The sequence below is a fragment of the Pseudophryne corroboree genome, chromosome 11, assembly GCF_028390025.1.
Source record: "Pseudophryne corroboree isolate aPseCor3 chromosome 11, aPseCor3.hap2, whole genome shotgun sequence".
Taxonomy (NCBI): domain Eukaryota; kingdom Metazoa; phylum Chordata; class Amphibia; order Anura; family Myobatrachidae; genus Pseudophryne; species Pseudophryne corroboree.
In genome coordinates this window covers 127,791,313-127,804,084 of record NC_086454.1, presented here as the reverse complement: position 1 = coordinate 127,804,084, position 12,772 = coordinate 127,791,313, and the positions used below count along the sequence as shown (strand labels likewise).

The 12,772-nt window shown below is 44.8% G+C and overlaps 1 pseudogene; it reads right to left on the bottom strand.

The window, feature by feature from the left end:
- Positions 1-12,291: 12,291 nt before the first annotated feature.
- On the bottom strand, positions 12,292-12,410 carry LOC134971254 (5S ribosomal RNA; annotated as a pseudogene).
- Positions 12,411-12,772: the final 362 nt, after the last annotated feature.

Genomic DNA, 12,772 nt, shown 5'->3' with positions numbered 1-12,772 from the left:
CGCATGTTTTAACGTCCAGAGGAGTATTCTTGTCACCTCTGACATTGCCGCTCTTTGTTCCGCCTTGTCGGTTTATGTAAGCCACTGTTACGTTGTCCGACTGCACTTGAATGGCCCGATTTCTCAGAAGAAGGGCCGCCTGAACAAGACCGTTGTAGACGGCTCTTAATTCCAGGATGTTGATGGGCAGGCCGGCTTTCAGGCTTGACCACCATCCTTGGAAGGTTACTCCTTGAGTGACTGCTCCCCAGAACCGGAGGCTCGCATCCATGGTTAGAAGGACCCAGTCCTGAATCCCGAGCCTGATGCCCTCCAGAAGGTGAGGCAATTGGAGCCACCAGAGGAGTGAAATCCTTGCCCTTGGTGACAGATGAATTCTGTGGTGCATGTGGAGGTGATATCCTGACCACTTGTCCAGAAGATCCAGTTGGAAGGTCCGAGCGTGGAACCTACCATACTGGAGAGCCTCGTAAGAGGCCACCATCTTTCCCAATAGGCGAATGCATTGATGAACTGACACCTGGGGTGGCTTCAGGACATCCTGGACCATAGCTTGTATCAGCAACACCTTTTCCTGCGGAAGAAACACCCGCTGCACTTCCGTATCCAGGATCATTCCTAGAAATGACAACCTCTGGGTTGGTTCCAAATGTGACTTTGGAAGGTTCAGAATCCAACCGTGACTCTGGAGCAGTCGTGTTGTGAGAACAATGGACTGCAGTAGCTTCTCCTTGAACGATGCCTTTATCAGCAGATCGTCCAGATATGGAATGATGTTCACCTCTTGCTTGCGGAGGAGAATCATCATTTTTGCCATTACCTTGGTAAACAACCTCAGTGCTGTGGAGAGGCCGAATGGCAGGGCCTGGAACTGGAAATGACAGTCCAGCAATGCGAAGCGGAGATAAGCCTGATGCGGCAGCCAGATCGGGATGTGGAGGTATGCATCCTTGATATCCAGTGATACCAGGAATTCCCCCTCTTCCAGACCTGATATCACTGCCCTGAGAGACTCCATCTTGAACTTGAACTCCTTTAGAAAGGGGTTCAATGATTTTAGGTTCGGAATGGGCCTGACCGAACCATCCGGTTTTGGTACCACAAAAAGGTTCGAATAGTAACCTTTGGTCAGCATGTGAGGTGGCACTGGCACAATGACCTGTGCCTGCACCAGCTTTTGGACAGCGTCTTGTAGCACCGTGCTGTCCTCCAATAGAGTTGGTAAGGCTGACTTGAAGAAGCAATGAGGAGGGAGACTTTGAAATTCCAGCCTGTATCCCTGAGACACAATATCACCCAGGGATCCAGGCTGGGCGATACCCAGACATGACTGAAGTGTCTGAGTCTCGCTCCCAGTGGCCCCACCACCGGGGCGTGCCGTCCACCGTCATGCGGAGGCCTTTGGCGTACTCGAAGTAGGGTTTTGTTCCTGGGAACCTGCAGCGGCAGGTTTCTTGGACTTAACCCGACCTCCCCTAAAGAAGGTATTTAATGTTCTGGCCTTTCTGGGCTTGTTAGGCCGAAAGGACTGCATTGCAGATGAAGAGAAAGATTTCTTCGGAGCAGGTGCTGCTGAGGGAAGAAATGGAGACTTACCCGCTGTAGCGGTAGATATCCACGCATCTAGAGCTTCCCCAAAGAGAGCCTGACCTGTATAGGGTAGGGACTCCACACTCCTGGATTCCGCGTCGGTCGACCACTGGCGCAGCCACAGTCCTCGACGAGCTGAAACAGACATGGAAGAAATTCCCGCAGCCATGGAACCCAGGCCTTTCATGGATTCTACCATAAAACTTGCAGAATCATGTATGTTGCGTAAATACAATGCAACGTCATCCCTATCCATAGTAAACAAATCCTCAAGTAAGGTAGCCGACCACTTTACTATTGCCTTTGCAATCCATGCAGTAGCAATAGTGGGATGTAATATGGCCCCCCGAAGCAGTATACATTGATTTAAGCGTGTTATCAATTTTCCTATCAGATGGCTCCTTTAAGGCGATAGATCCTGGAACAGGTAAAACCACCTTCTTTGAGAGTTGGCGGATTTTCCCATTTTTTCCTATCCTCAGGGAAAGGAAATGCCTCCTCGACCCTTTTAGGGACCTGGAATTTTTTCTCAAGCATTCAATTCCTTTGACGCAGGGAAGGTTAGCGAGGCTTTTTTAATTTTAGTGAAAAAAAGCCTCCTCAACCTGCTCAGGTGTGGTATCATTAACATTTAACACATCCCTGATAGCCTCTATCAACAATTGCACCCCCTTTGCAAGAGATGCGGGCCCCCGCAACACATCCCCACCACCATCTGTAGTGTCAGAATCGGTATCCGTGTCGTCTTGTGTGACATGCACAAGCACGCGTTTGTGGGGGTATATAGTGGGGCATCCTGAGGTACCAGAAACAGGCCATACTGCCATAGAGCCCTGTAATACCTGGGTTGCAGATTCATTAGTTGCACTTGCAACCCTGTCAGAAATCTGAGAAATCCAAGATTTGATAGAGGAAAACCATTCTGTTCCCTTGCAGGTATCTATTATAAACCAGTGCTATCCTGATTACATGGAATATGATCATCCTGGGAGGATAAATCCTCTGCAGCATATGACACAAGTGTCCCTGGACATAGCTAAAGGAGACCACCAAACACTCCACACACACACAGGTGGGGGCAGACAGAGCTTCCCCCCCAAGAATGGCAAGAGAGACACAGAGATCGGAGCCAACCCACACCACAGCGCTTTCAGTAAAGGGAGACCCCTTACCAGCGCAGACTGTGTCCCTTCATAGGAGACACAATCGTTTTACATCCTCCCCTCCCTTCTACAACCCCCTGGTACCGTTTACTGATAGCTGGAGTTGCTGTGGAGGGACCTGTTCTTCCATCCAGCGCTGTGCAGGCAGGAAAATGGCGCTGGAATGCTGCTGGGTCCGCTCTGAGAAGAAGCTAATGGTGCTGTCTTCCCGCTCTTCACAGATTATACTGGCCTGAGGAGAAATGTGCTGGCTGAGATCCGCGGACCCCGACACACTTGCTGACCAGTGTGGGGGTAAGCGCTAGCCCAGGGCTCCCCTCACAGCGCCGCACCAAGTGCCTATGGGCCTTCATAGGAGTACAGTTAATACTGCGCTCCCTCCCCTTTACCTTCATCTTCACACCGGCTCCCCGCTTGCTAGGGGGGGTCGGTGTCTCACTCACCACTCTTCAGCTCTGTAAGGGGTTGACGGCATGCTGCTGGGGCGAGCGGTCCCCTGTGGTGGAGAACGATCCGACCCCTCTGGAGCTCAATGCCCAGTCAGCGGAGTCAGTTGCTCAGACCCCGCTGGGCAGACACTGCTCCTCTCCTTAGTCCCACGCTGCAGGCAGGCTGTTGCCAGCAGCCTTCTGTAAAAAAATAAACTCTTAACTAACTTTAACTAGAAAAGCTCAGTAGAGCTCCCCTAGCTGTGACCGGCTCCTCCGGGCACATTTTCTAAACTGAGTCTGGTAGGAGTGGCATAGAGGGAGCACCAACCAGCATCCAAAAAAGACCAGAAAACCAGTCAATAAACATACAGAAATACAACTACAGAAATCCAGATGTTTATAAAAAGAATTATAATGAACATAATAAACAGAAAACACCGCTTATTCAGAAACGACCTGATTTGCCTTTACAGAAGAAGAAATATCAACCATATAATTCCAAGAATTTCCAATATAAATCAGTAGAACAGGAATCCTATAACCAAGGGAGGGCAGCAGCAAAGAGAGAAGAAAGAACAAGCTATCAAGCCCTTATGAAAAATATTGAGAATATCAAACACACAGAGAAGGCAGAGATCAGACATGGGAAGAGATCTTACAATGTGGAGGATGATGAGGAATCACAAAAGAGCTGTAACATTCAGAATAACCTTTTTCTTTTTTAACAGGTATGTGCGTTCTACATATAACATATATACACAAGCGCTCCTAATTATCGTTTTTATTGTGGCTGGGTGAACGCAGGGCGTGTTTGTGACATCAAATCAGGAACTGAAAGGTCTGAAGTGATGGCAAGCGCTGAGTAGGTTTTGAGCTAATCTGAAACTGCACAAAAAAACTTTGTAGCCACTCTGCGATCCTTTCGATCGCACTTCTGCTAAGCTAAAATACACTCCCAGTGGGAGGCGGCATAGCGTTTGCACGGCTGCTAAAAACTGCTAGCGAGCGATCAACTCGGAATGACCACCAATACCATCCCCCAAAATAAAACACTACACATGTAAACCTCAACCACCCATGACCACTCACCCCTACAGCACAAAATACACACACACCGAACACCATCCACACCCCTGCCCACACCCGGACATCCACGACCCACACCATCTTGCCCTCACCTAGCACAATCCCGCTACCCCTGTCAAACAGCACTCCATAATCCACAACACCTTCACCACGCTCCCCAATTCATCACATCACCAACCAAACAATAATACATACAACCCATGCCCCTGCCCATAACCTACCTAACCATCCCCCACCTAGCACCACCTATCTACCAGCTCTGCCATGCGCTGTACCCTCTGTCACCCTACCTTCCACCACCCATTTCCCAATCAACACACACCACTTCCCTTCCCCTGGACCATTTCCAACGGCCCCTCAGTCAACCCTCCAACAGGCAAAACCATGTTCAGACCACATTTTCAACCACACCTCTAAACAACGACCCCAGCCACAGGCCACTTTTACAACCAAACATCCACAACACGCACCATCTTAAACACCATCCACCCCCGATAGCAGTTAATCCCTACATCATAACACAACTACTGCACCGCTACACACCTGCACCACACTCAACCCCACACACAACAATGCAGCCACCTTCCCAATCCTTATTGCACCACACAAGAAAAACCACCCAAATATCTACACCATACCTGCCACCCGTCTAACACAAAAAACACCACCCCGCCAACACCCCACACACCTCTACACAGCCTTCCCCATCCACTTTCCCCCTCCCCTACACACACCACACCCCCAATACCCACCAACATCCACCCACAGTGGCCATATGCAACTCAACCACCCATGACACCTTACAACACCCTCCATGATCCCCCTGGCCCCCAAACCCACTACTCCACAAATTCCTACAGTTCCTGTTCCCTACACCATCCATCACTGCTATCTTCAAGCATACACACCCAACGGCACCCATCCACAATCCTGCCTCATCATCCATCACCCACACCATCTTACCCACCCACATCCCACACCAATTACCCCTCACAACCAACACTCCACCCACCACTCTCCCTTCACCAGCCTCCACACTCCACATAAAAACCCTACACAAACTTTCACATACATCCTGTGCCCCTCACCATAAGCCACAATAACCTCCACACAGCAACTCCTATCAACACCCTGTGGCAAACACTAAACCCCCTTTTGACCACACTTCTCCAACACCCATTTCTACCACACACACTACACCTCCCTTACTCCTACCCCAATTCCATGACCCCCACAACCAACCCTCACCCACTCACAGCATGTATAGACCCTAGTAACAACATAACCTCAGCAACAACATCCCCATTCACAAGCACCTTTTGCAACCACTTATCCACCACACACAGCACCTTCCACAACCACCCCCCCTACCAAACACAACCACTATTCTACACCTTAACTTTTCTGTAGAGTTTACGACGGTGTGAAGTGCGCCCGTAGGGCGCGATGAATCACCTAGTTACATTATAGTTATTTTCTATCACAGTCTCAGCACTCTTGGTATCTCCTTGTGTTTTGGTGATGGTACTGTTATGTTTTTGCTGTTGTCAGGTAACGCCAGGACCGGAAAGAAGCGCCAAACATCTCAAACAGTTGTTATGCTGATGAATTTAGCTGTGAATGGAAGGGGGGTGGGGGGGCGCCCATATCCTCAGACTTTGGGGAACTTCCTATTGCTGCACAAGTTGGAAGGAGGGGAATTGCCTACCCCTCAAATAGAATATAGTACAAAGAAACAAATACCATTTGTGCGCAGAAGGAAGAATCAATTTGATTTAAAATTTAATAAAGAATATAAGCGGACCTTATTTATAACAGCCAAAATACATTAAAATTAAAATAAATTAATTAATACAATATACCTCAGAGTGTCCACATTTGACAAAATATCACAATTGACTGTCGCTATTTGTGAAATTCATATGTGCTATAAACCATCTGTCACCGTCTGCAGTCAGAATTACCTAATTATCCAGAGACCAAAGGGGTCTAGTTAATGGTTAATTTTAATAGAACAGGCTCTTTGAAATAGCAGTTAGTCCAAATAGGATAGCCTTTAATCAATTATAAAAATATATAGTGCCTCACAGATCCGTGCAATAAAATTGATAAACGTAGATCGTGAATAAAAGGAGTGGGGTATGCCTAATTGAACTATACCTTCTTTGTGTGATTCAACTCTTTGGTGAAAAGATACCTTTATGTGCTCATTTTCATGCACTTATATGTGAGTGTTGGTACGTTCCTGATTATAATTGCTGCAGTGGCGAGGACCTATACTTACCTGGTTGAAGCTACAACATCACCTTTTCATTTTCCCCACGTGGATGATAGTCATTTAATAGACTGTATAATTTAAAGCAATACTACACATTTTTGTTTTTGTTCATTTTCTGTTTATATATGGTCCATATGAATAATTTGAATATATGGCAAAGAATACATTTGGTTCCAGTACAGACATAGAGGACCATATAGGTTGTATGACTTTTTTATTATATTGACTTTTTTATTATATTGACTTTTTTATTATATTGATTTTCTCTATTACATCGCCTACTGTCTATTGTTGTCGCCTTTGATCCTCCACTTACTTTCTATTCAATTATACCACCTGTAAAGGTACATACACATGGTGCGATGTGACCTTACGATTTTGACTATATAGTCAAAATCGTAAGGAAAGTTAGTGCAAATCGCACCATGTGTACACAGCTTGTGATGCCTATGTGCACTACCATGGGGTCGGTATCGCTAGAAAAGATAGACTGTGCAGGCAAGTCTTGACTATATTGTGTACAATCTAGTACATAGTATAGTCAAAATTGGCACTTAATCAAAATCTCATATAGTCAAAATCTCAAGTAAAGATAGTATCGGTGGTTCAGGGCTCTGGGGAGTTCAGGGGAAATCACAAAGTTAAAATTGGACATAGTCAATATCTCACTGTGTGCATGCACCTTAAGACAAATATTCTCAGAAATATCAAGACTAACTATCTATAATAGTTTCACTTCAGAGCATGCGTCAAACTTGGAATAAATCATCCTTAAATTGACAAATTGTTATGCTAAGACGTACTTGCTGACAAGTAACTATTGCAGAAATACATTGTTACCACTGATTACACATATTTGCTGACTGAACAGAATAGATTGTACCAGTGGTATAATCCAGAAGAGCAGTTATCCATCACATACTGTGGGCAGTAGACTAGGTGACTTGACATTTAATTTCTCATCCTGACACACAGAATATGACTGACCTCTTGCCTATGGAACATGCCAAGTGCTTCCACATAGACTAAGGTCACGTGGAATAGCTACATCTAATTATAAACCTACCGCATCCTAAATTCCATCGGAAGCGAGAAATTGTGGGCAATAGGTGAATCTACATGGATTATTCCAAATATCTATCTGTTTATATGTTGTTTTGTCCTTGTCTTATTCCTGATTTCTAAATACATGTTAAGTTTTAAAAACTACAACCGATAAATAAGGTAGGTAGTGCTCTGCAAAGAGAGTACTTTTTCTTCTTTGTGCTTCAGTAACTCATACTACAATACTCTCTATGGAGCACCTCCACAACTAAGAGAAACATATACCACACATCTCAGTGGGTACTTACACAGACATAATTAGTGGAGACACCTGCCTTCCTTTTTGAATAAACAATTACTGTATTGTCAAGGCAATAGTGCTCCAGTTGTCCCCTTACCCCCACCCCATTAATTTAGAGAATTTACAGGAAGCTGCAGGTGCTTGAATTCTAAAGGAAAATTGTTGGGGATAATGGTATATGTAGTGTAAACACAGTGTCACCAGTGCCACATCCCATTAGAATCTCTCGGTCAATCCATACAAAGTGGCCCAATTCTGAATTTTCTGGTTCCTTGACAATTTTTTAAAAATTAGATTTTTTGACCGTTATCTCCCCTGTATGCCAATAGTTCAAAACCACTAATATTTTTTTTTTCTTGCTTCCTTTTCGAGGCTGGGTGGATTCAACATGTCTGAGTGTATATAGAGATATGAACATAGTGTTCCCTGTAGGCCAGTGATTTTCAACCTTTTTTTACTCGCGGCATACCGAACAATATTTAAAAATTGCCAAGGCACACCATCCTTTCCCCCCAACTAAAAAACTCAAAAAACACACATTGGCCCTCACAGTAAAAAAAAAAATCCACACATACATTGGCCTACACAGAAAAAACAATCATAATGCTCCCCACATAAATCCTATTGCTCCCCACATAAATCCTATTGCTCCCCACATAAATCATGTTGCTCACACATAAATCAATCACATTTCTCCCCACATAAATCCTATTGTTCCCCACAGGAGAAAAATAACAAATATTAGCCCCTTCCTGTCAGCTTTCCTCCTCCCTGTACCTCAGTAGTGGGGTTTCATAGTGGAGTGCTGCAAATACTGAGCAGTGGGCGGTCATGCAGGTGTGGATGTGGGTGGGCAAGGAAAGCTGTGTATGGAGACAGGAACTGTAAGATGTGTATGCAGGCGGGTGGGCTGGCTGGGTGGCGAGACGCAGCGGCCGTGACCTATGATATCACACCGCCGCGTCACAGCTGGAGCACAACCGATCCTCTAAGAAGAGCCCGTGCCAACAGTTCACTCTGAAGGCGCTGGAAGCTGCTCTGGCTCCGCGGCACACCTTGCAATTGGTCGCGGCACACTAGTGTGCCACGGCACACTGGTTGAAAAAGCCTGCTGTAGGCTGTTTAGCAGGTGCCGCATCTGCCCTCTTCTAGGGACACTGAAATGCATTTTGCCCAATTTCGAGCATCCTGCGGAATCAGCCTTGGGGAAAGACTAAGTTCATGTCTCAACATGCAGAGACATGTTGAATAATCTCAGCCTAGAATTATACTTCTAAAATAAATTGCTATGTACAGGCACAACACTTACAGTTGTATTATATGTATAGATAAGAAATATCTGGTAACATTTTAAATAATCACAAAATAAATTAGGCCAGATGATCGCATCATACTTAATCTAGCGAAGTGATCAACAAACATTTAAGGAATGCAGAAGAGTTCTGAGGCTATGTACCAGGTGTCTAAGTTCCAATAATTTTTGCCTAGAGCCGTTACACAGAAATCAACGTCCTCATTGAAGTTATGTGTTTGTCCAGTTTTGTTCTGCCTTTAGCCAGGGGCGTTTTAAGAGAGGAGGGGACCTGCATGCAGCCTCCATTGTGAGCCCCCTCCTCTCCAGCCGTAAGAAGACTTTGTCAGTACTGCGTATGCACAGGTCTCCTGGAACATGCTTTGTTCCCAGGGGGACTTCTCCATGTGCAAATCACTTGGAAATGGCAAAGATGGCCATTTTTGTATCATATGGTATCGTTCCAAGTGATTTTCACCAACACCGCAGGGCCGCGGGACTCCAGAGGGGTAAGTATACTATATGGGTGCAGTGTGTGCGGTGTGGGTCCCCCCCAGACCTAGGGGCTCAAGTGTACCACACACACTGCACCCATTATGGAAATGCCAATATCATTATAAACCCTTTTGCAGAAAAGCACAGGTTGCTTTGAAGAGCTTGACACAAGAGTGATGCTGACTTTAGTGGACTCAGGGCCTGATTCAGAGATCGACGCAATTGCAAGTGCAATTTTTTCTGCCTTTCAACCGCTGCTATCAGCTAGAGAAGCTGCCTCCCAGAAATTAAGTGGGATGCCCACCAGAGCTATCGCAAAACTCATTTGCAATCACATACACATACGCAGCCTATATGGAAGAACTAGGAACATCAGGCGTAAGGGTAGCCCTGTGGATATGTAATACCCATGTACTCACATGTGCTTGCTGTAGTGGTCATCAACTTCCTCTGGACACACCCAGCTGAGGCATACTGTGAGAGGGAGGCAAGTGTAGATGGAACTCCCCTCTTGCAGACACAATGCCACGGTTTGTGAAGGTACAACACTATTTTATTTAATCAGTTGGCATTAGGAAAGGTAAATTGTTACAAACAGCCTTCTCTTTCCGGGTTCACTTCCAGAAGGCAAGTTGATACAACTTTGGAACAGTTACGAATTCTTATAATATAACAGTTTAAACAAACAATGGTACAAAACGGTATCAGACAAGGATCACTAAAAAGGACAATCCCTGATTTCCAATACTTATGGTCAACCTCAGCTGGGTGGAAAACAGAGAAACACTAATGGATTTATATGGAAGTAAATAAGGCACGTGCATGTTTTAAGCTGGTTCTAGTGCTGCTGTCCCAGGTGTATCTGCAGGATGTAGTCTCTAGTTAACAGGCTTTAAGTCACACACACACACGCAGAAATGAGAGGTAGCAGTCCTTTGATGGTAACCATAGCCAGATTAAGATACTGTACCCCTGCCCTCGGAAATCACTAGCTCTCCCTCATGTATAGCAGCAGAACCAAGCAGCCAGAAAGTGAGCAGGACAGTATGCAGTGTGGGTAGAGACACAGTATTATCAGGTTTCATGAGCTACCGATGGAACTTCCCGACCAGAGATAGGATGGGAAGAGAGCTGGTAAGTGACCCAGGGATCCCAGCCTCTCCTCCTCTCTGCCTGGGTGTCTGGATCTTACTGTATGTACCCTCTTATCTATTGAGAGCAGGTCTAGAGAGAGAGAGAGACACACACACACACACACACACACACACAGAATCCCCCTGAGTCGTGTCCCAGTGTGTAAGTAGTACAGAGCCTGCTGCTATTTTAATGTTGTCTTTGTACCACTACAAGAAAACTTTATAAAATAGATTCATATACTTAATCCATACCTCCAACATGACTCATGACTCATTCCAGAAGGTACAAAACGCTCTCTACTTGGATATCCCTCTTAATTTAGGATTGCAATCACTTGTGTTGAAATACCTAACTTATCAATAAAATAGTTCAACACGAGTGACACCAATCATATAATAAGAGGGAAGTTCAGGTAGAGAGCATTTTGTCCCTCCTTGAATGGGTCATGTTGGGAGGTAAGCACAACCTAATATACACTCCCTTCCCCCAGGGCCCCCTGTCTTAAGTGCCCCCCCCCCCCAAGCTTATTTCGGCCCTGACAGTAACACTGTAGGACAGGTGTGCAATTATAGAATGATATCATGGCACAGTCACTGTATAGCAGGCTCTGAGCAGTTGAACACATGCAGGGTTGTCACTAAGCAGGCTGTAAATAACAATGCAGGTAAAGGTTGGCTATGCCTAGGGTTTACAAGGTTCAGTCTCTGTATAATAGGTTTGAAGCAGTTCAGCACACACAAAAGCGGTTTGTCCCTATATAATGTAGTAAATAACAATGTAGGTAAAGGTGTGCTATTGCAAAAGAACAAAGAACGACCGGGCACTGGTCCAGAATATATTATGGTTTATATGTAGAAAACCAAATGTGGACGATTATAATTTGTGGAAAGAAAATTTATATCTTTCAGTTATAGTCCTAGTTGGTGGTGCGCCTAGAGCCAGAAAGTACAAGTACTAACAACGGGAGAAAAAGAAAGCTCTTGTGTGGGCGCACTCTTATACAAGGAAGAAAGTTCTTCAAATATGTGTCAAGAAAATATTTAAAACATCCGTTTATTGTTCAAAATTAAAATCGTTACCCATATATGATCCAAAGTGTGAAATAAGGAGGATTGTGAAAAAATATGAAAAAATGTGAAAAAATGTTAAAATGTTCTGGTCTATTTTTAGAAAGGTTGTAGACACTTGGTTGTCTAACAGCCATTTCTCCTGACCAGTACAGAGATTCTGTATTAATGGGACCAAGGAAGGAACAAAGTGTGTGATAGGTGTATCTTCAAAGAACCACTATGATTGGATCTATGTTATACACTTGGCTGGCCACCAGTTACTTCGATTGCACACATATTTTGGATATCTGTTAAAGTTGTCAAAGCCTGATGCTGAACTATTATATAACAGATCAAAGGAGGGAAAGAAGATTAGTGGTGATACTGCTGTTGGTGTTCGCCTTTTAAATAAAAGGAATAATTCCTACTCTACAATACCAGGTATTCCCAGGAAGTCTCCTCTCCAGGTACTGAGCCAGCCCAACGCTGTTCGGCTTCCAAGATCGGACGAGATCGGGCATTAGCAGCGTGGTATGATAGTAGAGGAACTATTTACCAATGAGAGTGCACCTATATAAGCACGGTAAAGCATATAGTTTGTAAGAAGAAAGAGTATAATATGTGGATCTGCTTTCCCCGTTAGGCAAGGTGCATCGCCTACCACCGCCATGGTGTCGTGCGCCCTGGATCGTGGATGAGAGTCCACGGAAAGATAGTAAGTCAGAAAAAGATTGTAAAGAAATATTGTTTTATTTTTTATTATTTTTATAATTTATTAGGGAGTCTTATAGGAGTGAAGAGCTCCAAGTTGATTCAAAATCATGTTGTAAGGGTTTAATAGTGCCATCTTAAAGAAGGGATAGGTTGCCAGTCCTATTGTTATCTTACTGGACAAGGCAGAGAGTGA